Genomic DNA, 26,936 nt, shown 5'->3' on the forward strand with positions numbered 1-26,936 from the left:
ACATGGTGAGGAGAGGAATATAAGATGCCCCCCACAAGTCCTTGTGGGTCCCCCACTTGTAAATAATTATTTTTAAAACCATTAAGCTTATGAACTATTCTGAAACCAATATACTTATCAAAACTTTGCAACATCACACTTATATTCTTACAAATAAATTCTACTTCTGATTAAGCAAGAAAGGATTCCTTTTTGACCTCACAAGTCACAACCACCCCCATGCACTGACTGTTGTGTCATACTAGCATCTCAGTCTTCCTTCCTATCATATCAGTTAAACAGAAGAGATCTAAGGTATATGTAGGTTCCACAAGCAGGGCAAAATGCCACAAGTGGGGTTAGCAGTGGGATTCAAACCCCAAAGGGAACCCATTGGCTACCAGTGGAGTACCGAATCAGGTTCAAGGTTTTGGTACTAACCTATAAAGCCCTAAGTGGACTGGGACCATCATACCTGCGGGACCGCCTCTCCCCATATGAGCCCCAGAGGACTCTTCGCTCGAGCGATAAACATCTGTTAAAGATACCTGGCCCTAGGGAGGCCCGCCTAGCATCGACCAGGGCCAGGGCGTTTTCGTCCCTGGCCCCAACCTGGTGGAATTCTCTGTCTTGCAAGACCAGGGCCCGGCAGGACTTGTTGTCATTTCTCTGGGCCTGCAAGACGGAGCTGTTCCGCCAGGCATATGGGTGATGCTGGGCAGTGCCCCTCCCCCCTAGTGTGGGGGGGGGTGAGATTCTGTACCCTCCCACCCAAAGTCATCTCACATCTTTATATGATCACTGTAATCTGCTCTATAGACGGTGTTGGGTGAATGTATAACGTGCTGCTATGTTTTTATTTTTGATAGCTGTATTTACATGGTGCTAATATATGTTTTAAATGAATGATATGTATCATTTATATTTTTAATGGCTACTGCTGGTGAATTGTGTAGTGTGTTATAAATTGTTGGTTGGGGAGGGCGGACTATGAATTTAAGTAAATAAATAAATAAATAAATAAATGTTTGCGAGGTATAAGCCTGGGTAAAGTAGAGAACATCTGAAGTTCTGTATGTGTGGGGAAAAAAGGCATGTTGGTTATAATCAGGGCCCTCCTGAGGTTAAAGCTTAAGGTAAGATAAGGAGGATCCGCAAATAAAGTTCACAAAGCAAGGGCAGGTTTAACACAAAACTAAGAGCACCCCCAGACTACTGAACTGTTCCTTCAAGGGGGTGCAACCCCATCCAGAGATGGGTTACACTTGGGGGCATTTGTTTCTTAAAGCTAGAGATGCTGCTTCTATTATTGGGCGGGGTTAACCCCCCATTGTTTTATACACACACACATTCTCTCTCACACACACACACACACACAAAACATTGTAATATATACATATTACATTACATATATTACATTTATAAGATTTTTCTGAAAATCTGGGATTTTTAGCTTTGTGGGAAAATCTGTCTTGTCTTTTCATGGTTCCAGTCCCTAGATTTAAGTATCTACAGATTTGACCATGTGGAGCATTTGATATATTGATGCAATGGGCCATGTGATACCCCAGTTTCAATTCCAATTGTGTCTGATTGCAGAACAGGAATGAGTAAGCATAGCAAATGTGTCTTAATGTGGACATTGTCTTGATCTAACTTTGCAGGACATATAAAACACATTTAACATCCTCCAGTAATCCTTTACTTAACAATGTTATCAAATTCTTGTGCATGAAACAGTTTTGTTAAAGCTGCAGAACACCACTGACCTTTGCATCTGGGATTTTATTTGCCTAGAGAGCAGTTTCATTTTAATGAGCTGTTCCACAATGGACCAGTAACACAAAATATATATTCTGGCACAAATCGTTCACAGCAGTACACACTGGAGAAGCATCGGCCCAGACAATACAGGGACTGTCTGAGAATTCATTATATAGTGTCTACACTAACAATAAACCCATTGTTAAGAAAACAAGGGAGAAAAGAAAACAGAGCTCTAAAACCCTTTTTAAAAAGGAAATGCCTGAGCGATATGATACGGTTTTGTCCTATATATTACCAGGCACATGAAAGGCAAAGCAAGTGATAAACTTAGGTTTCAAGTCTAAATTGATGGCACTAGATGTAGGAAGAAACAAAACCAAAGCCAAACTCTATGAAGCTGACCTCTCAAGAAACTGCCTCAACTGTACAGGGAAGAATTCTTAAAGAGCCCTTTTTTGCTCTCCCTTATTCACACCACATCACCTCTTCTCACTGGTCTTGGCCTCTGGATTCACACTGGGTCCAGTTTTTTTTAAAGAGGTATGCTTCCACTAGAACAGAATGAGTCTTTCACAGGATTAAATTAAGCATGGGTGTAAAGTCTGGGATTTTAAAATTAATTTGCAAAAGATGTTTGAGGGCTAAGGAATAAATATGAGAAGCTAGCAGTCCTTTCTGAACGATTTTCCCAGCATCCAGTCTAAGAATCAAATTGGCAGGGACAACTGCTGCAGGATTACAATTCTGTTCCATGTTAAAAGCCAGACTGAAGGGAAAGTAGCATTGACAATGTTTAAAATGTAAAGGGTACGAAACAAAGTAATCAAAAAATAAGACACATAAGAAAGCATTTTCCAAAATGGTTATTAGAAAAAGTCCTTGGCGGAGAAACGTTTTTTCATTATCAGGTATTCTGAAAACCCGATTTTTCTATAACAACAATAAACATAATCACCATCTTTGTATCGTGTTTTAACTGTTCAGTGCACTCATTCCCTTTTTGTAATGTTTTCTACAGTCTTGCAAGGTATTTTTTATCTATATATTTTTATTCCATCACTCTTCCAAAGACAACATACAAGTTCTCTCTTTCTCATATATAATAAATTTATTAGGCTGAGAAGGGGCAAGTGCCTTGATGCCACCCACAAAGTGTTGTGTTAGAGTAGGAATTTGAATACAGACCTTTCATCTCATAGTCCAACATTCTAACCAGGGTTACTAACCTGAAGTTAAATATCCTGTACCTTTAACAGAGGCTTAACAAGATGTTATTTATCAGGTGAAGTGATTAACCCCCATGCCATGAAAAGCTTCAATTGCTGGTTTCCACACACTAAGACTTTATTAAAGGGAGAGGACATTCTTTTTCTCCAACCTGTTAACAGGCTTAGTAGTACCAGGCATAGTTCTGGGCATCAGCATGGTGTAGCAGTTAGAATGTAGGACTAGGCTCTGAGAAGCCTAAGTTTTAATCCCCACTTGGCCATGGAAGCTTGCTGGCTGACCTTGGGCCAGTCATACCCTCTCAGCCTAACTTATCTCACAGAGTTGTTGTGAGGATAAAATGGAGTAGAGGAGAAAGACACAAGTGGCTTTGGGTCTCCACTGGGGAGAAAGGTGGGGTATAAATAATTAATTCACACTTTAAGAAAGGTATACACAAATTGGAATGTGTTCAGAACCCAATGGACTGAGAGCGGGACCACAAGTGACACCTGACACAGATTGGACACTTGTCTGCTTCCCTCAAGTTTTGATGGGAAATGTAGGCATCCTGGTCTTGCAGCTTGACTCTCTGACTGCTGTCCAATGGACTTTTCAACTGTCACTTGTCCAACATTCCGCCAAGCTGCCTACATCTCCCATCAAAACTTGAGGGAAGCTGGCAAGTGTCCAACCTGTGTCAGGCGTCACTTATGGTCCCGCTCTTAGAGTGGAGTAACTACATAGGATTGCACTGTTAAATGTCCTATAACATTCCCTCCATCTTTGAGTTTCTATATTTCCAAGGCATGGAAGCACCAAGACAAGAACTAAAGGGACTTGAGGACAAAGATTAATTTCCCACCTGATTTTGAGATACCTGGCTTGTCTCCTACCTAGTTTGCTTTCTTGGCAACAGACCCAATCAGGTAGGGGAAACATTGTTCCCACCAAGAAGGAAAAGTAATACAATAATAAAATATTAAGTAAATGGCCTATAAATAGAAAATGGAATTATCAAAAACAACATGGAATTTGTTTTTGCACACTTCTGTTAAAATGCAATGTGCTGTTAGGGCCGGATCGAGGGGGGCAAGGGGGGTAGTCTGCCCCCGGTACCACCAGGGAGGGGGCGCCGGGAGCAGCTGCCAGCTGCCAGAGGGTGCAGGCAGCAGCACGGGCAGCCTCGCAGCCCTCTGCACTGCCTTTTGCCTGCCCCGCAGGACAGGGGACAGCCGGCTTGCCACACACCCCCTGTGCTGCAGGGCAGGCAAAAGGCAGCGTGGGGGGGCTGCGGGGCCACCCACACCATTTGCCTGCCACACAGGACAGGGGGCGGCCGGCCGCGCTGCCTTTTGCCTGCCCCACAGGGCAGGGGGTGCGCGGCAAGCCAGCCGCACCCTGTCCTGTGGGGCAGGCAAATGGCGCGAGTGGCCTCGCAGCCCCCCGCACTTTTGCCTGCCCTGCAGGGCAGGGGGTGCGCGGCAAGCCAGCCGCCCCCTGTCCTGCAGGGCAGGCAAAAGCAGCACGGGGGGCCACGCTGCCTTTTGCCTGCCATGCAGGGCAGGGGGTGCCCGGCAAGCCGGCTGCCCCCTGTCCTGCGGGGCAGGCAAAAGCAGAGCGGGGGGCTGCGAGGCCGCCTGCACCATTCGCCTGCGGGGAGGCAAATGGCGCGGGCGGCTTCCCAGCCCCACACGCTGCCTCCATTCTGCCCTGCGTGATGACATCACCGAAGTGACATCATCACGCAGTGCAGGGAGCGCGAGCGCGCTGCATGCACGCACGTGATGTGGCCAGCCGAGGGTTGCCCCAGGCGCAGACAACCCTAGATCCGGCGCTGTGTGCTGTTACACCAAAGATTGTTTTAGAATTCCCACAAACCTATTAACTAAAGCATAGTAAGCATCAGGTCCATTCTCCAGCCCTTAGCATGATGTCATTGGCATTGCACATATCCATTGGCTTGCACAGGGCCTTCATCCCCAGATGGGCATAGAGTAGTAGATGTAAATAATATATTGGCTTAATTTTTCAAGGCACGCCAGTCACTTTGGGGGCATAAAGACTGGCACTATTGAGCTAATTTAAAAGGGGTGTTGGAAATTCTGAAGAAGCAAATGCAAATGATTTGCACATCTGCTCTTCTACATAAGAAGTCTGAATGAGGAGTTTTAGCATCTCCTTTTGAGGAAGGCAGATCCCATGAAAGCAATTTATATGAAAGGGTTGGGAGCACTTATGGATGATGTACAGCAATATAAAGTAACAGAGAAAACGTTAAGTAAAATAAAACCTCTGCATGGGGTGTGTGTGTGTGTGTGTGTGTGTGTGTGTGTGTGTGTGTGTGTGTGTGTGTGTGTGTGTGTGTGTGTGTGTGTGTGTGTGTGTGTGTGTGTGTGTGTGTGTGTGTGTGTGTGTGTGTGTGTGTGTTAACTGTGTTCTTTATAGTGCTGCTGAGCATATATATATAGAGAGAGAAGAATGTCTTAAGAGGCAAAAGTCCTTTGAAGATATATTTTCCTCTTTCAGATTTTAATTTTGAACATTTCCCCAAAGGTAACAATTGTCTAGACAGTGGCTGGCTGTTCCTCAGACTGTTAACTCTTTGATTTAGAAAACTTAACATTAAAACATTTGTTCCTTTGCAGAAAATAAATGGAGGATTACTTTCCTGTAATTTGGCTACCTTGAGGTCCTAGATTGCACCCACCACAGTTTTCAAGGGAAAATAAAGTTTCTCCCAGGCTGCTAAAGCACTCTCTTTTTCAAACTGCTTAGTTAGAGTGTCAGAGTAGGATCTAGGAGGACCAGGTTTTAATCTTCCTCTTCCATGAAAGCCTGCTGGGTAACTTTGGACCAGTCATATATTCTCAGCCTAACCTACCTCATAGGGTTGTTGAGAGGATAAAATGTAGGCAAGGAGAATGATGTAGGCTATTTCCTCATTAGGGAGAAATGTGGGGGTATAAATACATAAAAATAATATAAGGCACACTAGGTCTCAGACCTTCAGTGATTTTATGGCGATTCTGCTGAGTCTCATCTAAGTTCCTGGACTGTACTTGGCCTCTGGTTGATCACATCTGTGGCTCATTGCTGATACTACATTTTCAAGAGCCAGTCTCACATATGACCAGCATGTTGCAACAATTCTGCTTCTCAGATTTTCAAGTAGCTAATTGACCCTCTCACTACTGAAGTTGAGTTGACATTGACTTATTTTATAAAATGCCAAGCCAACAACTATTGCCGCTGACTCAGTTCAAATATTAAAACAACTATTGCAGCTGACTCAGCCCAAATATTAAAAGAATTAGATTTAGATCCAGATGGATCCCCTCTTATGATATGATTGCACAAACCAAGAACACACTGTGGGGGAGCAGCAAAGGATCATCCAAATGTACTTTTGGAACTGCTTAAATTGAAGACCCAAAATTATCACAATAAAATAGATTTACGGCATCAGGAAGCATTTTAAAAAGTGTGTGCACAGGCACATAAAGTTTCACCTTCTAGCTTCTGGTGTAAAAGGACCCAAACAAATCTGAAGAATTCTTGCTTCTGTTTCTTGCTGTGGGACCGATGCAGTTCCCCTTCCTGTTCCTATGGGTACAATCCCACCCAAGCCTGCATTTCTAAGCATATTCCTTTCTTATTCTAAACCTTAATGGAGACAGATGGAGGTATTCGCATTATTTACTACTGTGATGTGAAACGATTCATTCACAATACTTGAGTTTCCAACAGACCAGTGACAAATCTATTTCATTTGTTAAACGTTACCAACAACACAGACATCAGGTGTGTCTGAAAAGAACAGTTCATAATTGGCTTTAGATGTTCTTCCCTCCCGCTTCTCCATGTTTTCATGGAACGGTCTCTTCAGACACAGCTACAGTATCTAACTGAAGAAATCCATAAACCCCTTTTGGCAGGAACTTCATTTTGTATTGACATAGTAATAATATAGAACTCAATAAATAACCATTAGAATAGCAGGTTTACTTGCTTGTGGCTCTTCACAATAGCTGTTCGCAACAATAGTTCCAGCCTGATAGCTTGAGGGTCCTGAAACCCCACCATGTAAGATGGGTTTGAGGTTGAGATAAACATTGCAAACTTAAATACATCATTATAATAAAAAAAATCACTTTCATAATCAGTATACTTAAGTCTCATTGACTTCAGGACTTACTCAAGAGCAGAGACTCATGCAGATGTTTCAGCTTTGTTAAACCGCCCTGAGCCCATCTGACGGGGAGGGCGGTCTAGAAATGTGATTAAATGAATGAATGAATGAATGGTCTGACTGTTGTTTGTGGTAGACGACATTTCACCCCAGCTTTTGTCCATGCCGCTGTGGGATTCATGCATAGTTTCCCCCTTGTAACAACCTTATGAGGCAGGTTAGGTGGAGAAGATTGTCCGGGGTCTGAGCCCCAGCCCCCAGACTTGACAAGAGGGAACAGCAGGGGACAAAAGGGTGGCAGCAACTCCACCCCCCAAGCCGGCAACCAGGGCCAGAACCTACCTACTCCATGGGGAAGGGGCAAAAGGCCAGTACCTCAGAGGGGTGGAGGGGGCAAGGAGAAACCAGCCAGCCCCACCCTCCAGAGGGAAGAGAGGGGGCTAAGCAGGCCGGAGGGAAAGGGACACAGCAGGGAGAAGGTGGGTCCAGCAGCAGCAACCCAAGCAGAGCCCTTACCTGGCAGGGAGAGGACGCCGCCGCTGCAGCCCAGAGCCACACCATGGCTAGAAGACAGCAGCCTGGCTCAGGAGTTGCTAGAAGCCAAGCCTCTCCAGGGGGGGCTGCCACAGGCATTCTGGGGGAGGAGATGGGTAACCCCGCCCAGCATTGCTGAGCAGGCAGCGCAGAAGCTGGCTAAGGCAGCTCCTCGTGAGCAGGGCCAGGCAAGCTCAGTAGCTCAGAGGCTGGCTGGGGCAGCTCCTCGGGAGCAAGGCCAGGCAAGCCCAATAGCACAGAGGCTGGCTGGGGCAGCTCCTCGGGAGCAAGGCCAGGCAAGCTCAATAGCACAGGGGCTGGCTGGGGCAGCTCCTCGGGAGCAAGGCCAAGGAGCCCTCAGCTGGGGATAGCTCGCACTCAACCCCACCCTGCCAGCATGGCAAAAGGGCCCAGGAGGGATTAGTGGTTGGAGGGAAACACCTGGAGGAATGCACAGCTGGGCCCAGTCAGGAGAGGGAGCAAGCCTGGAAGGAGGGCGGGGTGGAGAAAGGAAACCCTATAAAGGGTGGCTGGGAAGAGCTCTGCGGTGGTGGGTGTGAGTGAGGAGTGATGATGTGGAGTGAGAGCAGTAGGATGCAAGGGTGGAGGCTTGGAGGAGAGTTCTGGAAGGAGGAGATGGAGGACACAGAGGGTAAGCAGGCCAGGTTGAGCAGGCCAGCGAGTGGACTGAGAGGGAGTCTGGGTGAGGTATACTGCCCCTCCTTCCACAGAGCAGGGTCCTGCAGAGTCACTGGCCCCCCTGTGATGTCAGGAGCAGACCGCCCAGTGCCACGCCCAGTGGCAGCCGCGGCAAGCCCTGACAAGTTGGTGGCCCGTACGGGGAGAGACGTTCCGACGCAGGCGCCAGTCAAGGGGCGGCCTCCCAAGGCCGCCACCCCAGCAGAGCTCGGACTGTGGCTGGAGGAACGCCAGGATAGGATGTGGGGAAGGCTGGAGGCAGCCTACCCAGCCGCTCCAGCGGAACTAGCACTGACAGCAGAGCCACGGATGCAAGCCGGCGCGCTCACAGAGGCCTTGCCAAGGGTTTGCGCCTTCGTTTGGGAAAATAGCCCACCGCCCGGCAAGCAGGTGCAGAGTCTATGCGCCACCGTGAGGATAGGCTGGCTGATCCTACAAGCCCTATTGGACTCCGGGAGTGCAGTCTCAGCAATTCAACCCCAGCTCCTCCCAGCTGCCACCCCAGTGCACCGCTGGATCCCGGTGACGGACGTGATGGGCCGCACCCAGCCGTACCCTACGGCCCTAATCACGATAGAGTACCTAGGGGTCCGCCACCAAATGGAAGTTGCCCGGGTAGCCCACCTACCCGTGCCAGTGCTGCTGGGAAGAGACGCCCCGGGGTTCTTCAGGCTCCTCAAGCAGGCAACGTAGAAATTGGGAAGAGACGCCCCCAGGAATGCCGGGCTGCTGCTGGAGGCAGCAGGGGAATTGGCAGGCCCTCAAGTTGCCACCGCTCTGCAAGTGGAGCAGGCCAATGACCCTGGCGAGGGTCCCTCTGTCAGACCAGGGGCAGAACCACAGGTTGAAGACCCAGCGGGACCCCCGGCAGACCGCCCATTCCGTGATGCCCAAGGGGCAGATGAGTCCTTGCAGCGCTTGCGAGAGACAGCCGCTCGTGAGGAGGAGCAGGTGCGGGATGAACGGAGGTCCCAGCGGCTCCCTCGCATTGAGAAGCAAGGAGGGGTTTGGGTTCGCATAGCTCGTGCCCCAAGTGGTCAGGGGGAGGTCCGCCAGCTATTGGTGCCGGCGGCCTACCGGGCCGAAGTCCTCCGCACGGCCCATGAGCATGTGTGGGCCAGGTATCTGGGGCACCACAAGACCCTGAAGAAGATCCTTGAACAGTTCTTCTTGCCCTCCATGAATGCAGATGTGAAGGCCCACTGCCGCTCGTGTCCCACCTGCCAGCGGGTGGCAGCCCGCCGCCCACCGAAGGCCCCCCTCTCCCCGCTACCCGTCATGGAGACACCCTTCCAATGGATCGCGATGGACTTCATTGGACTGCTGCCACGCACACCCCGGGGCCACCGCTTTGCCCTGGTGATTGTGGACTATGCCACGCGGTTCCCTGAGGTCATCCCGCTGAAAACCATGCAGACCCCGGGGGTGGTCCGGGCCCTGTCCAAGTTTTTCGCGATGGTGGGGCTGCCAGATGAAATCCTGACGGATCGAGGGGGCCCGTTCCGTGCCACAGCCATGCGCCAACTCTGCCGGAATTTGGGGATCCGGCAGGTGTTCACCTCGGCTTACCACCCTCAAACAGATGGTTTGGCAGAGCGGCTGAACCAGACTGTCAAGGAGGCCCTCAAGAAGATGACACGGGACAAGCCTCACCAGTGGGACCTGTACATCGACCCGCTCATGTTCGCCCTCAGGGAGACCCCGCAGGCCTCCACTGGCTTCAGCCCATTCGAGCTGCTATATGGGCGCAAGCCACGAGGCCTTGGGGGGTGGCAAAGGCCGTCTTCTCCCGGTCCTCCGGCCGTACGGGCACCTGCCAGGTATACCGCCCCTCCTTCCACAGAGCAGGGTCCTGCAGAGTCCCTGGCCCCCCTGTGATGTCAGGAGCAGACCGCCCAGTGCCACGCCCAGTGGCAGCTGCGGCAAGCCCTGACAAAGATCACCTGGGGAGCTTCATAGCTGAGCAGAGATGTGTCAAATCCAAGTTCAGCACATTAAACAGTGCACCACACTGGCTGTCTAGTTTTTATAGGGAGCAAGGTCTTTTCAACTGTGGCTGTGGAACAAATGGCCTAGAAATTCCCATCTATATGTTCTTCCTTAGACTCATTTAAGAAACAACCGGAATCTTTTTTTTCCCATGAGACATTTGAGATTTAATTGAACATGTTTACTGTTGCTTTGCTTTTGAATTGTTATTAAAATGCTTAACAACTTTATATGTAGTAAAATTTTAACTGCTTTTTTACATCTAAACTGTTTTACTAGTTTATATAGAAATGTGGCAAATACATAACAAATGAACTTAGTGTGTGACCAGTAGAAGAGGCAATAGTCCTATTTTAGATAATATGCAGTATTGATTAAATGTACATGGTCAGAGACTAGGATGGTCAGAGGCAGTTTAAACTGACCTATTCACATTTATTTAAAGGTCCAGGTGAAGTCCATGTAAAAACAATGCACATGCTTCTGTATGTTCACATGATTCACCTTCACTGGAAACTTACCTCTGCCCCAGACGGTGTTCCCAGCTGCATGGTGAAAAGCCCTATGAAGGTACAGTTTTACTGCATAAAGTGTACACAGGTCGTCAAACAGAAGTCAGGATCCAGTGAATTCCAGTGCTTTATTTCTGAGGTGTAAACACACACGCAGCATACTGTAGCACAGTAGTTAAGGGACTGGGCTGCAAACTGGCACTCTGCTGATTCAAATCCCTCTACTGCCATGAGCTCAGGAGGTGGCCTTGGGTGAGCCACTCCTCTCCACCTCAGCTCCCCAGCTGTATTGTGGGGATAATAATAACACCAACTATATTCACCACTCTTGAGTGTGACTCTAATCTGTCTAGAACAGCACACTGTTATTGTTGTTATTATTATTATTATGACACACACACAAGCCCTTCCTCTTGCTTCCAGGTTTGGAAGAAACTGTAGTTATTCTGTGGGGGTAGGGAAAGGTTCTCTAATCATGAGATCAATTTTGTGAGTGTGTGTGTTATGTGCCATTAAGTCTCTTCCAACTTATGGTGACTTTATGAATTAATGACCTCCAAAACATGCCATCATTAATTGCCTTGCTCAGGTCTTGCAAACTGAAGACCATGGCTTCAATTACTGAGTCCATCTACCTCATGTTGGGTCTTCCTCTATTTCTAATTAAATCAATGGGCTTAGACTGGAGTAACTTTTCTTAGGATTGCACCGTTACTGTCTTTTTTACTGCATCTTCTCACAATGTGACCTCAGTTTAGTCATTTAATCTTATAGGAAGAATACAGTCTTGATGTGATCTAGAAGCCATTTATTCGTCTTTTTGGCAGTCTGTGGTATCAGTCAAGCTTTCCTCCAACACCAGATTTCAAAGGAATCAGTTATATCCCTGCCACTGGAAAACAGTGTCCTGAAACAGATAAGCAATCTGCTGAGTTGACTGAAAATATAGGAAGTTGTCTAAAATATTTGAATATGAGTGATACATCACTCATAATGTTTGGAGCAAAATTTACAAATTTTGTTCTGGTGAATTCAGGGCTCATTTTTTAGGGGAAATGCACTGGAACACAGTTCCGGCAGTTCTCCCAAGAGGTCATATGTCAGGTGGCACCGCCCACCTGATTTTTGGCCATTTTGGGCCCCTTTCAGCCTGGATTGGGGCCAAAACAGGGTCCGTGCCGGGTGGGGGAATCCTTCCCTGCCAGGCAACAACCTGGTCCCAGCCGTTTTGGCCCTGATCTGGGCCCAAACTGGCCATTTCCAGCTATTTTGGGCCCTTTGGCCTGGATTGGGGCCAAAATGGCCCAGATCAGGTTGGTGCCGGGCGGGGAAACCCTTCCCTGCCCAGCACGACCTGATCCTGGCCCTTTTCCGCATGGATCAGGGCCCAAATGGCCAGGATCGGGCCCCAAACCACCAGGATTGGTCCCAAAATGGCCAGGATCGGGCCTCTGACAGGTGGTGAATCACTCTCCCACTAAGCAGTGGCCCAATTCTGACCATTTTGGGCCCCTTTTTGGCCATTTTTACACAGCTTTTGCCATTTGGGCCCAATTTTGGCCTTGAATGGCCAGGATTGGGTCCAAAACAGCCAGGATAGGCGATGTCAGGGTGTGTGGCATATGCAAATCAATTATGCTAATGACATACTGCTGGTGATATCAAGGGGCGTGGCGTATGCTAATGAGTTATGTTAACGAGTTCCTGCAGCTCTTTTTCTACGAAATGACCCGGGGTGAATTAAATGATCCAAACCATTAAAAGGAAGAGGATACGACTAAACGCTGCTGATGCTCGCATCACCGAAAGCGCGACAGCAACCATGCTAGAGATTCTAGGTAATCTTTTCTTGAAACCGTTCAATGGGGAGAAATTCCTTTTTCAGGAACAGTTCCGGTCTCTCGACCGGTGAAGGCATGTCACAGGACAAAAGATGCGTTCACCAGCCACTCTGTTGGGCAAGGTGGCGAGGCGCGGGAGCCAGGTCACAGGTGCGATTCCGAGCAAAGTTGGATCCACATTAAAGTGCAACCAATATAACCTCCCACCTCCTCCGGTGAAGAAACTCCAAGGACTAGAGTGGAGGGGGGAGGTGGAACAGCCCATTTAGCGCCCAAACCTGGGGTTGGAGCAGGACGCGGGAGGGGCTCCTTGGGCGGGAAAGCGAGCCCTGCTCCCGAGAAAAGCCTCCCCTTCGTGCAAACCCGCAGCAGAGGCGCGCAGCTTCCTACCCGCAACGGGGAAGCACCGCCCTAGCCCTCCTTTCTCGGGGCAAGAAAATCCGTTTCCCCCCGTCCTCTCTGGACGCATAGGAACCGACTGCGGTGATCCGGGGAGCGAAGGAAGGGAGGAGGAGCACGATGACTTCATGCCGCCGGAGCGCCGTGAATTTGGGATCAGCAGCTGCAGCTGGATATGGTGGGAGGGTGAAGGATAGCCAGCGCACCCTCGCCTCGTTGCCCAGCCTCAGCCGCAGCGGATTGCTGAGGAGCAGAGGCGGCAGCCACAGTGAGAGAGGGGGGGAAGATGCGCTGAATCGGTCGTCCGGGAGGTGAGGCGCTTGCCGAAACGCGCTTTCCCCGGGGGAGAAGGCAGCGGGCCCGGGGGAGGGCGCGGGTGCAGCACGTGCAGTGCGGCCGGGCGGCTTGGACGGGGTCTGGCTATTTGCTGACGGGGCGGGAGGCGAGTGCCGTTGTTCCCGCTGCTGTTTCCGATCCGGTGGGCTTCTGTGCTGGAACCCAAGCAGGGAACCGCCGCCGATCCCCCCCTTCTGCATCCCGGTGCTGCTTGCGGAGGGTTCTCCGCCTGTTCCCTCGCAGACGGCTACGTGCGCCGCTTGGCTCTGGGCTTGACGAGCGACGGCCAGCTCGCTCGAGTCCCTCGTTCTGCAAGAGGACACCCAAGGAGCAGCATCCCTGCAAGGGGCAGCGCTTGTTTTTCTCCGCGTCCTAAAAATAGCCTGCGAGCGCGGGGGGCTGCCTGTCGCCTTTGTGAGAAAGGCAGCCCGATCGGAAGCAGAGCCTCTGGCCTTCTCGCTCTGAAGGTGCTGGGTTCTAAAATGAAGGGCTTTTATTCCATTATAGTGGAACATCATAGGTTCAAAAATAGGCCCCGTGATGATGGAGTAAGTGGTTATACTGGAACCCTGGGACATGCGACCATGCTACTTCACATGACTTAGAGCAGGCAGGGCTGGGAGTACTAGGACAGGGTGTTGGGACTGGGGTCAGGTTTGGGAATTTTGAGTGGAGGAATGCTGTGTGGCCTCGGGATCCTGTGGGCAGTATTGTTGCCTGCCAGGCTTCTCCATTGTGGCCTACCACCATATTTAGAGGTTCTCCTAAAGGATATCACCATGTTTGTTTTCTGCACAGCAGCCATTTTAATGCCAAGTGTGGTATGTTTGCAGTGCTAATGGTCTAAAAAACAGCAGTATCAAAAAAAAGTCTGTGGGGCAGTGGCTGAATGGTGGGGGTGGTATAAATTCTAGAAACTGATTTGGAAACATGGTCAGGAATTTAGCCATAACACTACTATTGGTCTCTTTTTGGCCTATTAATATTGAATGCATGTAGTCTCTCACTTTGTCATATCAGTGGATTTGCCCTTAAAGGATGGGGGTTCCCCACCACCTGTTTTTAGTGAATGTTTATGGGCTTTTGAATCTCATCCATTTTCTTCAGCTACAAAGAAGGTGCCAGGCAACAGCCCCCACATTTGCTGTTGGATGCTTTCAGTGTTTGAAGCATTTGGCTTAAACGCACAAACTGGTGAATGTCTAAAAAATCTATCATTTCTCTCTGCTGATGGAAAATCCTTTCTGCCCAAAACATGGATTTTATGCCAGAATGTGCAATATGTTATGCCAATAGTCTGCTCAGCACCAAGTAAGCTTCGTTGTATGTTTGTTAAAAGCAGCTCTCCAAGAGTCAATAGTGGGCATTTATTTGTTTAGCAATGTAGGGAAAAAAAAGAGAAATGCTTGCAGGGAACCATTCCTGGTTCTGTCTCTACATTTCACCAATTATTATTATTTATTATATTTATATCCCACCCTCCCTGCAAGCGGGGTCAGGGCAGGTCGCAACAGAAGATAAAATATACAAAGATAAAATCACAATTAACACAGCTTTCTAATAAAACACTTGCTCACCGTATAAAAACCATATAGCATCTGACGGAGGTGGAGGTGCAGCTTAACCATGCGTGGTCGCTCATATATGGGGGGTAGATGGTCAGTACCCCCTAAAGACGTAGAGGAGACCAGGAGAGAGGCTCATTTTGTGGAAACCCTGATGGCGGAACGCCTGGCGGAACATCTCCGTCTTACAGGCCCGCCTGAAGGAGACAAGATCTTGGCGGGTGTCCTCAGACAGAGAGTTCCACCAGGTCGGGGCCAGGACCAAAAAGGCCCTGGCCCTGGTTGATTTGAGTGACACCTATAGGCTCATCACTGCTTTTCCTTCTCTTTGCTGAAGCATGAGAACTGCCCATCACTGTATATCTGTATATGAGAACTGTATATCTTTGTTTTGATTAAGTTAAGAATGATGACCCAGAAATGGTACAATGCGTTCTGGCCTTCCTTGTTTGTTGGGTGCCAAAAAGAGTGTTTTCCAAGATCCAAACCTATCCTTTCTACATCCTAGTCTTTAGCGTTGCTTGGTATGTATGTCCCTTTTCTGAGCAATGGAGAAGGTATTCTAGAATAGCAAGACCTGATTGATAAGAATCTGTAACTGACATACCTAAAGTCTTGGGCTAAGCTGCTAATTTGTTCTGTTTTTGAACTCATACTGGAGCTTCAGTTACCTGAGTGGTTTAGATATGGCTATAACCTTTGGATGATCAACATGATGCCAAGGCAGATATTGTTGCAAAACAATTATATTTGAGGAAAGAGGTGAGAGGGGAACACACAGTGAGCTCAGGTGATTGTAAATTTGAGATTCAAAGCAAATTTGCTGAATCACAAAAACTGGATCCTAAAAATTTAAGGAACATTCAGAGAACTTGAATGTGCATTTAGGATCGCCACCTACTTTCTGGCAGGAGTTTTGTACCTGGTGGGTGATAGGCAAAAATTAATGCAGCTTCATAGGCATTGTGTTTCTTGACATAGAGATATAATGATGGGAAAACACACCTGTGAGTATTATAATATATCCCTTGGTCCATGAAAGCACAAATATACACCCTGAGGTGGTACTCCTAACATTCCATACATTGTGAGGCTTTAGTCCTGATTCAGTAGAAGCTTCATGAAGTAAACCTCATGTCCCAAGTTTGACCATTCGTTGTACATTATGTTCTGTTTTCATACCCTTTTATGAATCTTGGGATATGTGTGTCAAGTTTATGGTTGGGCTAGAAATACATTGTCCTTTTTGTGATACTGTTCCTACTTCTCATTTTAAAGGAGAGACTTCCCCGATGTTCATATCTAATAGTTGAGGTGTGTTAGACTCTACATCTGTCTAATTCCTGTTGGGAAGAACAATTTGGATAGCCACAGAATTTAGGACTCCCAAGTTTCTGCCTATACAAATTACACCACACACAAGAGATTATATATAAAAAAAATAGGTTGAGTACCAAGATAAATCAGGATAACAAGGGAAGGCTAAAAAGGGTAACAGTACAAAATATGACTCTAACAGCCACCAAGGGATGCTGCTTGTTCTTTCACATAGTTTTTCTTTGCACCCTGAAGAATATGGTCTTATTTTTTAAATAAATTCTCTGCAGTATTCTCTGTGGTTGTCCTTTGAAATTGTAGCCTGTTAAATATAGCAGCCTCACAGTCACTGGCTGGAGGGCTGCTATGTTTAAAGGGCAACATACATTCATTCATTCTTCTATATAACAGCCATATAAATTTTAGATGATAATGTTAAGGAGTATTGGATTATTACTTGACAGTAGGACTCATGCTCCAGTCCAATAACAGACTTGCAAAAGTAGAAGGGCTGGGATGGGGCTAGCAGCGGAAGGTTGATGTAGCACTTTAATCTTTTTGTGAAATGGCCCACCATTGGCACTGCTGTTGAATAGCTGATGCAGGTGGATGTTTCTGACTTTAAGCAAAGGTGGCTTTTAGGTTAAAGAGGTTGATATCTCTGAATTGGTGGCATCTGAACTGTCCATTTTGTTGGTTACAGCATGACCTTGTTAGTCTACTTGTGGTGATCAGACTAAGAGAAAAGGACTGCTGTGCCTTTTAATAATAGTTCTATAACAGAGAGAATTTTTGGCTGGAACAGCTTGTCAGTCTATCATTCTGCCCGCAATATGATTGAAGCAACACCTGCTGAAGCTTATTCTTGGATGCAGCTATTAAAGGTACAAAAACAGTGCCTGAACTCCAGAGGTTCCAGGCCCCCTCCTTCTTATAGTGAGCCTCCTTAGCTGTTGGTTTAGAAGTCTGCCCCTCTCTCTACTCAAGAACCCCATGGCTTCTCTTGGTTGGATTTCTCCACCATGTTTCTTGGTGGCTGCATACCTGGTTTACAAGGGCAATCTTGTCTCCAGTTCAGCATTCCCTTTTTACTCTATTCAGATCTACCCATTTTATAATCCCAGGGTGGTTCTTTCTCTGGCTGCCTCCCCCACCCCTCCTGACACACACTTGTTTTGATCAGAGGCTTCATTCTGTCATAGTCTTTTGCCACCCCCTAAAAGTCCCAGCTGATTCCAATCTGAAGGTAAAGAGTAAGAAGAGGAATTATTTGAAACTTCCCATGGTACCAAAACCATAGCCAGTGCCATCAGCTGACTGAGAAAAGGGTTTCTCATTCCTGAAGCTGATAGCCAAGGACTGCAGAAATAGCCCGGAATGCTCAACAACGTCAGATTTAATGTCTTCCAACAAACAGCCCTCCTCTTGAAGACTTTAATCCAATTAGCCCTGCTTGCAAGAGATAGACCGGTCCATGGAAATGTAGTTGAGGTACTGCTGCCAAGACCACAAAGCTAGTTCATAAGATTACATGCTGTGGAATACAGATTGGTTTTAAAGGAATACTTTACCTCCTGTTGTAAAAAATAGTTTACTTCTTTCATTAAATGCCTCTCTCCTTTTTGCTATAACGGAATGTATTCTGTATGTAGCACCTTGTAGAACCAGAATGGGGCATGGGTGGTATTGGTTTATAATCACCAGAGATGGAGCCTAAATTTGTGGAGCATCAAATAATGGGTTTGTGGATTTTGTTAAAGGCTCTGTTACCTGGCCTGTGGTAATTCAAGTGCTGTATAGGAGCTTGGTCATTTGTTGCATCTGATCATTCTGCCGGTTTGATATTGAATGTTTGGCAGTGCCTATACAGTTCTGCGTGGGATTATTATGCCTTCAAGCTGCATGGGAGCTAACATTTGAAGTGTGCCACTTTCAGTGTGCCAGCTTTTCCCTGGAAAAGTTGCATCGTTTGAATTTCTGCTTGTTGTGCAACTAGTCAACATGCAGAAACCTCAGCATATAAAAAGGTGGCAATCATAGCTCTTCAGTATGTCCCTGTCTAAGATCTGGTCTTCACATGCAGCTGAATATAGTGTTAGAATTCTGAGGTGGGCCCATTGTTTAAGAACAGGAAGTGACATCATCATGTGGGAATACATGTGCGGACATTTGCCCAGGCTGCCTGCTGATGGAAAGCAATCTCCTGATGATTTCCAGTGACTAGTAGGTAAGCAAATCACTGGGAGTTTATCCACCACCAGCAGCCACCTGGAAATGCTAGCTTTACCACTTCACACTGTAGGTCTAGGTATTACCGTTTTATTGTTCCCCAATATTTGCCCTTCACCAAAAAAGCATACCAAGGAGACAATGCTATCCTCTTTTCCTCTGAAAAGGAATGATTGTTGTGGGGGAACTTCGACAAATCTATTCCCTCCCCTGCAGTCTGAGGTGGTACAGTCCATTCTGTCTCCTCAGCAATCTGTCTCATTATCACCTCTTTCTGCTGCATGGTCAGTTGCCATCCAGAATAAAATGTTTCATTGTTTCCCTGTTAAGACAGTATCTAGTGAAGACTGGTGGAAGTTCTTATTAATGCTGAAGAAACAGTATTTATCTTTGTGAATTTATACGTTTATCTAAACGTTCTAGTTGCTTGGGATGTGCGAGGGATTATGCACCCTAATTGGATAAGTTAATTTGCACGCTTGCTGGAAACAAAGAAATTTTTAACAGAGAGAGCACATTGAACAGAAAAGAGAAAGACACCTCGCCACTCCCAAATATTCTGCTTTAAACTGCAGCCTCAGAGGCTGCATTTTGTGAAAAAGAAGTGGGGGAGAATCATCTATAGCTTGGCCATAAGGGAATACGTTGCTAAAGAGTTGACCCATTGGAGGAATCCTTTTGAGGCCTTGCTCTTTAGTTCAGTTCTCCTAATGATCCTACAACCTGGCATTCCTTGGCATGGTTGTCTCTCTGAAGCAGATGTTAGCGTGGGAGGCAATTATAGATGATATGGAGACACTATTTCACAGGAGGAGGACGAAAATATAAGGTGTTGTGAGAGGACAAAGAGGAAAAGTCAGCTTGCATGGAAAGAAAAAAAGCATTACCTAAGTGCAGGGAAAGAGCAACGTAAAGCTGTCAGCTACTATGTATGTCTGCTTCTGTTAACGTTGAACTGAAAAGGCAGTCTGGTTCTGCTCTCCTTTCTGGGTAGAAGTTGTTCCTTTTATTCTTTTCTTCCTTGCATTGGGTCATCATCCACCTACACTGTCTCTGATTCCCAAATTAGGCAAATAAGAGCTGGCTAAGATCTGACAGAAAGCTTTTCTCCTCTCCCCATCCTTCCCCACGCTTTTTCAGACTTCATGTGTGTGGGGACAGATTCTCCACATTCCTTTCCGGTTTGACCCTTTCTGTCACTCCATGAATGTGGCCAGCAAGAAAAACAAAGGGCTTGTATTGTAGCTTGATTTCAGACAAGACCCATGATGACTAAGACAAAGCTGTCTTGAGCCGATGTGGGCCTGAAAGGCAGGAAACTGCACATTGCTCCCCACCTGCTTTTTTTTTTTGCTTTTATCTTGCTTTATATAGTTATAAAGTTCACTGTTCAGATTTTCTGTCAGCTTTAGACAAACCACTTTTCTCCCATTCTCCATCTGTAGCGTAACAAAAATAATACTGACTTTACCTTATAGAGTTGCTGAATTAATGTACATGAAGCACTTTGAACTCTCCATAGCTTTCTTTGAATATCACAGTGGATGAATCTTGCAGTGACATGTAATGAATAAGAACATGGGATCTGGAGTACAAACCCCTGCCACATTCCATTGGAGTGGACCTACAGGCATTCCTGTATGTGTCACAGAGCTATAGCTGTGCCCCCCTCCCCCACTCAAGCTATAGTTTCTAGGTGCCCCTTGTGTGCAAGTGGCTGATAAGGATTTTATGGATATCTAATACAGATCTTATAGAGCCCCATGGCATGGAGTGGTAAGCTGCAGTGCTGCAGTCCAAGCTCTGCTCATGTCCTGAGTTCAATCCCGGCAGAAGCTGGGTTCAGGTAGCTGGCTCAAGGTTGACTCAGCCTACCATCCTTCCGAGGTCTGTAAAATGAGTACCCAGTTTCCTGGGGGTAAAGTGTAGATGACTGGGGAAGGCAATGGCAAACCACCCCATAAAAAGTCCGCCAAGAAAATGTCGTGATGCGACATCCCCCCATGGGTCAGTAATGACTCGGTGCTTGCTCAGGGGACTACCTTTATCTTTAATACAGATCTTAGAAACAATATAGAATACCAGTGTAGAGTAGTACATAGAGTGTTATAGAGTGTCCCTTTGTCTAGCTTCCAATAAATGTGGGGCCAAAGGTGCATCAGTTATATTTCTCCGAATGCGTGATAGGTGTTTTTGAACCCTCAATCTAATAACACGGGTTGTGCTGCCAACATAGAGTTTACCACAATTACACTTAGTATAATTGTTTGTTGTTTAGCTTATGAATTGGAGTAATATCCCCGCTGGATCTGTGGAACATTGCTCCTTATGAATTGGATATACTTGCTTGTTTCTGCTGGTGGGGCTGGGCAGAAGAATGAGACTTGCATTGGTGGCAAGTCCAGGCCAGAAGATTGCACTGGCTCCAGACACTGTATGATAAATCTGATCCTTTTAAACTGAAAATGCTGCTCATCCACTGAGCCTTAATACTTTGAGAAATAAGAATACTCAAAGAAAGTATACTGGAGTGTTGGCGAAAACACTGGAACAAAAGCTTCTCAACATAAACATTTAAGTAAATGGGAAGAGCCAAGAAATGCTTATTAGAATGAAACGGACTCTGTATATGTCCTGTTTTTATCTCAGAGTTATCTATATTGAGTTACCTTGGAAATTTTCAACCACTGAGTATTCTTTTACTCTTTTGGTTTCTAGAAGATTGGTACCTTCTTTCCAGTACCCAAACCCCTTCTCTTGAGACACCAGTACTTGTATTGAGTTTTTAACTGACTCTTAAGTTCTCCAAAGGCAGTTTCTAACCGGACCAGACCTGGAATCTCTTCATTCTTCAGCGCTAACTTCCTGTTTGACTGGGTAGGGAAATTCTCCTCTCATTAGAAGATCTATCCTCTTTCTTTGGACCGAATTGGAGTCTTCACCTACTTCTCAGACTTCCTTGCTAACTTTTCCCCAGTTCTCATGTCTGTTTTAAAATGTTCTCAGTCAGGGCTGAATTTCAAAACTGTCAGTACTCAACTCCTCTCAGCTAGAGCTGAAATCAGACTTCTCTCTCCCCGGCATCCAGTTCAGAAGTCTTTCCCTGTTCAGCTCATGCTACCCAATCAGATTCTTGTCATTCAGTAGCCTGTCGTTCAAGGCTCTCTGTTAACCCTTCACAATCCTTCAGCTGTTTGTACAGCATGTCGAAGCTTTTAAAAAGTGCAGTCCGTCACATCAGCAATCTCAGATTTCAAGACGGACAGAATTCATGTTGAGAGGGGTTCATTAGGCTGTACTTGGCTATACCACTGGGTTATGGTGGGATATTATTTAAGGACAGTGATGAAGCCAATTAAGAAGTCTGTATGTTCTGTTTTTACCTCAGAGTTATCTATATTGAGTTACCTCAGAAATTTTCAACCACTGGTTTCACCTGACCTTTTCCCTTTATGTTAAATAAAATATTTTGTTATTTTTGAATTTAAAAATGCCTCTTGTACCATTTCAGTTGTTTAAGTCAAGAAGTGGGGGGCATCATAGCTGACATCACAGTTCTGACAGAAGTAATTAAAAAATATACATGGAGCAAATAACCATCCCTTATGCTAGAAACTAGCTGACTACACCTGCATATTTCCAGCTACCATCTAGAGCAAACTACGTGATTCTATGATATAACCTCATTTTCTCCAGTCCATGGGGGTTCAAGGCAGCATTCAATAGAGTGTTCTTATCTACACTACAGAAGTGAAGAAACAGATCTTGGTCAGAAATGGAAGAGTAGAATCTTCCTTTGTAATGAAGTTTGCAAACTGCTGAAAAACAAAATATTGTGGCCCAGCCTTTTGTAGGTTAAGTACTAGTAGTATAGATGATATTGCAAAAATACTTGATATGTACCTGACAGTTTCACTTTGTTCATAGCTGCCAAATATTTCTTCACCTTACGTTTAAGAAGAGTGAAATGAGCTATAGCTTGAAGCTGTTGGAGATCCCATCATTATATGAAAACATAAACTAGCGACTATTATATAATTAAAAGGCAATTTCTCTACACCCTTGATGTCTGTATGACTTGTTGCAGCTTGCCTGTAGACTACCAGAACATTTTGAAGGGAAGCTTGTTTGCCTGCATTTGTTTCTAGATCTATTTGCTTATCCCTGGAAGAAAGAGAGAAGTAAAAAAACTCTGAGCTTACTGGCAGATGCTTAATTTAATTTCACATTAGCTTCTGATTCATCCCATGTTAACAAAGTTGAGGTTGTGCAAGGAATTGTCAATTCTATATAACTTGTTGTGTAAGCAATCTCTTGGGCATCCATAGTAGCTTTCCCTTTATGCACCTACCTTGATTTTGGAAAATTAACATGGATAAGATGGATCTTGTGGAGCTGTCATCTCCAATTCTTTAATGACCTTGCTTTGCATTCTTGTTTGTTTATAATTATGAGCTATACTCTTAAAAGCAATACCATTATGTAACCATAGCAATGAACTGATATAATTACTCAGGGATACAAGTCTTATTTTGGGGTGCATTCAGATCTTGTGCATCCCAGAGTTAGGAGTCATTCTCATTGTGATGAGGGCCCTTGGATTTTTAGGGTTTTTGAGGTTCTATCCATTTGCATGAAGACTGGTAGTAATATGCAGGAGGAAGTTAACTTAAGATATACTAACTCTCCATTTGTGATTCAGTGAATGCTGTAAGCTACAATCTTTGTACCTCCTAAGTTATATAGGTTCATTTATAGTCTCTCGTTGTATAACAGTGTACAGGAGTATCTTGATAAAAGTTTTGTCACATGTCATATATAAGAGCTAGGTACATGGTAGGTTCTGTGTGTGTGTGTGTGTGTGTGTGTGTGTGTGTGTGAGAGAGAGAGAGAGAGAATGAATAGGTAATGGCATAGCTTAGCTGTAATGGAAGTGACATTACACTACATTCTGATATTGGTAACCCCCTCAATTTCATTGAAATTTCAGTTGTAGCTCTTAATATACAGTGTTTTTTTGGTGCCATATGAGGGAAGAAGAAAAAGGTATCGCTTCACTTCTTAGCATTTAAGGAAATTTATTTCCTGAGGCAGTTTGCTGGATAGATAATCTCTAAAGTTGCTTTACAGTGACTGAGTTTTCAGTAGAGGTTTTGTGATGATACTCCAGTTCTACTGATGCAGTAGTGTGGCTTCATGATGCATTCACATTAGTTATCTGGTCAACTGTATTCTTAAAGAGTGTTTATGGGTTGCCATATTCCAGTCTAACATCATCCGTTTTTGTTATTTATAAAAACTCCATTATTGCACATAGAAAGGTTTCAAAGCCTGGTAAACCCTAGTTAATGTTAACCATGGTTAACATTATTAGTTCAGGCATTATAAATAACCATGGTTTATGCAGTGTGGAGGATACAATAAGTAATCCAGCAACCTGTTGTTCTGTCAGAGCGGAACCACAAGTGACGCCTGACACAGGTTGGACACTTGTCAGCTTCCCTCAAGTTTTGATGGGAAATGGAGGCATCCTAGTCTTGCAACTTGGCTCCCTGACTGCTGTCCAATGGACTTTTCAACTGTCACTTGTCCAACATTCTGCCAAGCTGCCTACATTTCCCATCAAAACTTGAGGGAAGCTGACAAGTGTCCAACCTGTGCCTTTCGTCACTTGTGGTTCCGCTCTCAGTTGAGTGTGGTTTGGGGACATGCAGTGTGCCTCAGTTCATAGAAATTGAAGTTAACAGCCAGTATCCTTTTCATAGTAAATGGATATTTCATGAGTAGATTGAACCTAACAAACAGAATTCATCTTCTTGCCTACAGTGATGTTTAGCAGCCAATGATGCAGGATGCTGTAAAAAAACAAACGCGTGTGTGCCTACTTATTGATGCTCTTGATTCTAAAACACTTTGCAGAAGCCATGCATAGCTTATCAGATAGAATGTATGTGTCAGAATGAATAGACTGGGATTAGACTGAGTGGGTGACTTTGTGGGTTAAATTTTGGCAAAAGCTAAAGAGAAAATAGAGCAAGATTCATTAATTCATGAAAGAATGGGAGCATGTGAAAATTTTGGTCTCTAAAAGTGGTTGAGAATACACATGGGGGAAAACTGAATCAATGGTAAGCTTAGGCTCAGAATTTTAAGTGACTCCCTTTTGTCTTACTTTATGTGGAGGCCAGCTTTAGAAGTGAATTTACTTGGATGGACAGACAGGATAATAGTAGGAATACCAGTGATCTGGTATTCTGCCTCATGCTTTACTGTGCTCTATCACAGGAATATTTTGTTCATTGAGAAATGTCAACAATCTGGGCATGTAGGATGTGAAAGCAATATGACTGACTTAAATATGTGTTGAAAGCAGAACTATGTCGAAGCTACATGACACGATAAATGTTGTTCAGGATGTTGTATTATGAAGCTGGTGTTATGCAGAGATGGTAGTGACAAGATACAGAAGTCATGTGAAAGTAACTGGTTAGGAGATCTTAATTGAAGAGAAATTGTATAAAAATAGAATAATAAAGTATCTAATTTTTATTGTAATATCTATACCTAGCCTTTTTCTCAAATGGAACCCCTAAGTGCCTTATGACTTAATTCTCCCCTGTTCCATTTTAATCCTCTAAACAGCAATTCTGTGAGGTAGCTTAGGCTGAGTGGGTGGCCCAGGGACACCCAAGAAGCTTCCATGGCACGGTGGGATTTGAACGTGGGTCTCCTGGCCTGTCAGTGGACATTGCACTGAACTTGTGGCGAAATGGGATAAGAAAGAGTTGAACTGAGGTCACCAATTGTATAGAGCAGCTTCTTTTGTCCAATGAAATGTTACAGTGTAGATCTATGAACAAATCCCCTAAGGAGTATTTTATTCTAAAAAGTAACCATGAGGAAGCCTGATATGAACTGACCTACAGTTGGAGGAGGGTTTGTTACCCTTTCCTATGCATCATTGTCCTGATGCAAATTGCCCTCCTGGAATTTCTACGTTGTCTAAGTGGAGAAGCATGCAGGCTTACGTAGTTAAATATGTACCCCACCTTGGGGAGGAATACTAGCTCTGAGATGGCAATGTACAATTTTGCCCAACCAAGAAAAACACATCTCTAGGACCGATGGAGCAAGGAGTAACTATAAGCACAGGTGTGGGTGATGGATGGAATCCCCCTCCTTGTATGCCATAGCCTTGATCTCAATTGTTGTCCCCTGCGGCTGTCTTTTTGTTGACATGCCTCTTACCATTGCATCTAGTTTGACCTTTTGAAATTGAGTCTGGATCATCCTTGTTCATATCTGCTTGGCTCCTGTACTGCTTCATTCTTTGGTAAATAGCAGCATGGCAGTCAAACTCCTAACATTGCTACTTCCTTTAGAGACTTAGGGAAACCTTACAGCCACTTGCCCCCTGAGACCATTTCAATTTGAGAATATCTTCAGTAAAGCAATCCAATGTACTTGAGTGGGACAGTGACTAAAGATGTGTATGATCATATTAGCTTATTGCTCCTGTTGGTAAGCTAAGATAGTGTGTAACTTAAAGTGAGAAGGTAAGTGGAGGGGTCTGTCAATCTTTCATTCCAGTTCACTACAGGGGAGGTGATTCAAAGAGCTTTGTAACTCATGTGGGAAGGTGTCGGTGAGTGTAGGTTGCTGGTAGGCACGTGTACTTTAAAAAAAATCATTGTTTTTCATATATGGATTTGGGAAGGGTATAAATACCAGTATTCAGGTCCTTTTATACAGATTGGGGAGCGGGGGGTGTCAGAATGATTTGGGTTCTGTCATTTCCAATGAAGTGCATTTTCAGGGGGGCTGGAGTGGCTGTTTTTCAACCAAATGACACCAAAGTTGCAGGGACCTAGTGCTGTCTGTCTAAAAATTCACCCAGTTTCATGTGAATTGGACTAAGGGGTCAATATTATGGGCCCTTGACTTCCGGTTTGGGATTCATGGAGGTCTAACGCAGCTCCATTTGCGGAGCTGACCGGACTGCCGTTTTAACCGGCCGGAGGGGTGAAAATAACCCGCGGCCGACTGCTCTCAGGCGGGGAGCAGGCAAAGAACGCTCAAGACCCTAGGGTGAGTTAGATCTCGGACGAGGGGGGGCTCTACATAAGGAGTCTCCCCCCTGATCCTTGAGGTCCCACCTTGCGACGGGTCGGCTATAATCTCTGCGGCAGTTTTGGGGCCAATTCGGCTGGCATAAGACCTACATACCCAAGCTTCGATCGGGGAGGGAAGTCGAGAGGAGAATTTAAGATCGAAACAGCGATTACAACCCGAGAAAGCTGAAGAGAAGGTAAAGATCGCTATCTCTTGAAACGGGACAGATTGATAAAAACAGAGAAGAAAGAAAGTAGAT

General features: G+C 45.6%; 1 protein-coding gene across 2 annotated transcripts in view; it reads left to right on the forward strand.

The window, feature by feature from the left end:
• The first annotated feature begins 12,412 nt into the window (after positions 1 to 12,412).
• The window catches only part of PKIA (cAMP-dependent protein kinase inhibitor alpha), a 56,490-nt gene continuing 41,966 nt past the window's right edge, over positions 12,413 to 26,936 (forward strand). Inside the window, exon 1 of one of the 2 annotated variants that reach the window (XM_054985090.1) lies at positions 12,413 to 12,716. The gene's annotated coding sequence lies outside the window, so the exon portion shown is untranslated. Of the gene's footprint in view, positions 12,717 to 12,761; positions 13,430 to 26,936 lie in introns of those variants that run through there. The other variant, XM_054985089.1, reaches the window with a different exon arrangement.

The sequence above is a fragment of the Eublepharis macularius genome, chromosome 7 (genome assembly GCF_028583425.1).
Source record: "Eublepharis macularius isolate TG4126 chromosome 7, MPM_Emac_v1.0, whole genome shotgun sequence".
In the NCBI taxonomy this organism is placed as follows: domain Eukaryota; kingdom Metazoa; phylum Chordata; class Lepidosauria; order Squamata; family Eublepharidae; genus Eublepharis; species Eublepharis macularius.